We start from the raw sequence: 3949 nt of genomic DNA, 5'->3' as shown, positions 1-3949 counted from the left end.
TGAACTACAATATGAGGGAATTTGTAGCATTAAAGATGTTAGTATTGATACCATACATATGCTTACTAAATCACCTGAAAGAGACTTGGAAACTTCATCTGATAACTCTGATGATTCTGATGACTCTAATGACAGTCTTGTTCATGATGATACCCACTCATCCTCAAATTCTAAATCATCTGATACAAACAATGAAAAATTGCCTACTAGTCTTATTGTTGTTAAACCACGACATGACGTCCAATCTAACTTAGTCAATGATGTTATAAGTATGCCTATTGGATTAGATCGATTAAATATTAATGTGAATTTTAATAATCATGATCTGACTCTTCCTGGTCTCAAGACACTTACGTAAGGTATCATTCTGGAACTCGACTTTTCGATCCGCAGCTGTGATAACAATACCATGAATGCTCTTGAACCTATCTAAAATTTGTCCTTAATACATCCTGAATTGATTGACTGTACTTTACAGAATCAACCCATGGATATACCTATTTTTGCCAATGACTATACATTATCTTATTATCTCAATGCAGTCGAACCTATTAACTCTTCCACCAGTGAATGGAGTGAAAATATGACTGAAGAGGATATCAAGTATCTTAGTCGCAAAAATAGGAAAGATAAAAATAAAAGATCTGATGGCGAAAACCACATTGTGGTGGTGTCAGAATCTAAAAAAGAGAAAATAAAGGATGTACCTAAAGGTGAAAACCTCTCTGAGGCACCTGAAGGTGAGATACTTGGTATACTACCCAGTCATTTTCAGGAGCGGTCTTCCATATTGATCGAGCCAACTCAGCCAGTGAAAATTGGGAATCAAGACACACCACAAATTATTCACGTAGCTCAATCACTATCAACAGAGGAATTGAAGGATTTCACTCAGCTATTCTTAGAGAAGAAAATAAATTTTGCATGGACATACTCTGATATGCCAGGCTTGGATCCTGATCTCATTATGCACCATCTCTCAATCACACCAAGAGTAAAACCAGTTAAACAAAAAATTAGTAAGATGCACCCGCATGTCGCACTATTGGTCAAAGTTGAACTAGAGAAACTACTCAAAGCTAGATTTATCAGAGTGATAGATTATGCTGAATGGATTTCCAACATAGTACCTGTGTCAAAAGCAGATAAATCTATCAGAGTTTGTATATATTTTAGAGATCTCAATAAAGCATGTCCAAAAGATGACTTTCCATTTCCAAATATTGATATGATAGTCGACATGACAACTGGGTATGAGATGTACTCACTAATGGATGGATTCTCCGACTACAATCAGATTAAAATTGCTCATGGAGATCAAGAAAAGACAGCTTTCACCTGTGTAGGGGGAACCTTTTGCTGGAACGTTATGCCATTTGGGTTAAAGAACGCGGGAGTGACCTATCAAAGAGCAGTTACAACTATCTTTCATGACATGATGCATAAGAATATGGAAGATTATGTTGATGACACCTTAGTGAAGACTATGAAAAGATCAACGCATATTCAAGAGTTAGGTCCTATACTTGATAGAATGGAATAGTTCAAGCTCTGATTAAATCCAAAGAAGTGTGCATTCGGAGTGACATCTGGTAAACTACTTGGCTACATCATTTCAAAGAAGGGCATCGAGGTTGATCCTGAGAAGGTCCAGGCTATAATGGAAATGCCGCCTCCAAAGAACATCAGTCAAATGAGAAGTCTACAGGGACGTCTCCAATCCATTAGAAGATTTATTTCTCAACTAGTAGACAAAGCTCAACCTTTTACAAAAGTATTGAGAAAAGGAATAATATATAACTGGGATCAGTAGTGTGAACAACATTTTCAGCAGATAAAAGAGTACCTATCTAATCCACCGATATTGATGCCACCTATTCAGGGAAAGCCACTAATCTTATACATATCAGCAACTGATTCATCATTGGGGGCACTTATGGTGCAACAGGATGACAACAAAAGGAAAGAGCTATTTATTACATTAGCAGGACATTGGTGTCTTATGAAATGAACTATAGTATAATAGAAAAAACATGCTTGGCATTAGTCTTCGCATCACAGAAACTAAGGCACTATATGCTCGCACATTCAGTCAAGCTGGTGGCCAAAATTGATCCACTCAAGTATCTTCTTAATAAAGCAACACTCACCAAACGATTGGCAAAGTGGGTAATGATCCTTACAGAGTTTGACATTGAATATGTGGAATGCAAAGCCATAAAAGGATAGGTAATTGCTGATCAACTTGCTGAAGCTCCACTTGAGGATACTCAACCACTACACATTGAGTTCCCAGATGAATCAATAATGCATCTTACTCAACAACCCTGGAAGATGTTCTTTGATGGGTCCTTTACTCAAAATGGTTCAAGTGTTGGCATACTATTCATTACTCCTCAAAAGTACTCAATTCCAAAGTCTTATAAGATTCTATTCCCTTGCACAAACAACATTGCAGAATATGAAGCACTGGTAAATGGAATAAAACTAGCCATTGAATGGAAGGTTGCTGAATTACATATTTATGGAGATTCTCAGCTGGTCATCAATCAAATCAACGATACATATCAGACTCGGGATGAGAAATCGATGCCTTACAAGAGGATGGTAGATGATTTCAAGAAGTATTTTGCTTTTGTATCATTCTAACAAATTCCTAGATCAACGAATAGAGCAGCAGATGCTATGGCTACCTTGGCATCTATACCTGTGCTACAGGAGTCTAATTTTTTCTTTGATTTCTTAGTGGAAGAGTTATATTACCCTGCTTATGATTCTCTTGAGACCCAAATAGTCTGTTCTATTATTGGACACGATTCATCCTGATACAGCCACATCTATTCCTATCTTTGTGACCAAATTATCCCTGAAAACCTTACTCGTAATGAGAAAAGAAACCTAACTCGAAATGCTTCGTGATATGTTATCATAGCTAATGATTTATTTAGACGAGGTTTGGATGGTACTTTGCGTAGATGTCTAGAAACTAAAGAATCAAAATGTGCATTATCAAAAGTCCATGAAGGTATTTGTGGATCTCATTCGAATGGTTTTACTTTAGCTCAGAAACTATTACAGGCTGGCTACTACTGGCCAGATATGGAAAAAGATGCCATAAAATTTGCTAAGACTTGTGAGAAATGTTAGCTTCATGGAAATCTCATACATGCCCCGGCGAGGGATCTCATACCATTCATTACACACTGGCCTTTTCAGCAATGGGCCTTTGATCTCATTGGTCAAATATATCCTGCTTCATCCAACGAACATAAATTCATCATAACAGCCACTGAGTATTTCACCAAGTGGGTAGAGGCGATTCTTCTCATCAAAGCAACTGGTAAACAAGTCGCCTTATTCATCCTAAACTATATAATTTGCAGGTATGGGATACCTTCGTCCATCGTGACTGATAATGGAGGATAGTTCAAGAATAAAGACCTGGATGAACTTTGTGAGAAATTCAAAATAAAGCAACACTGGTCATCAGTATATTACCCTCAAGGTAATGGACAAGTCGAGGCGTCTAATAAAAACCTACTGACTATCTTGCACAGAACAATGAACAAATCCAGGAAAGATTGGCATCTGCAGCTCAATCCGGCACTATGGGCTTACAGAGTATCAGAACACCTACTGGGGCTACACCTTTCTTTTTGGTGTATGGGTCCGAAGCAGTATTACCTATTGAAGTAGAAATACCATCTCTAAGAGTTTCATTGCAAGGTCTTATTATTGATGAAGATCATAGAATATCTAGATTGCAAGAACTCGAATTGCTAGATGAGCGTCGACAAGTGGCGTTTGATCATCTCAGAGTGTATCAGAAGAGAATGTCCAGAGGGTATAACAAGAAAGTTCAACAAAGAGAATTTCAAGTTGGTGACCTAGTTCTGAGAGAAAATCCAAAAAATCAACAATTTCGAGACAACAAAGGGAAGTTTGAACC

This window comes from Cryptomeria japonica, chromosome 4 (assembly GCF_030272615.1).
Source record: "Cryptomeria japonica chromosome 4, Sugi_1.0, whole genome shotgun sequence".
Taxonomy (NCBI): Eukaryota; Viridiplantae; Streptophyta; class Pinopsida; order Cupressales; family Cupressaceae; genus Cryptomeria; species Cryptomeria japonica.
Note: the sequence above shows the minus strand (reverse complement) of the source record.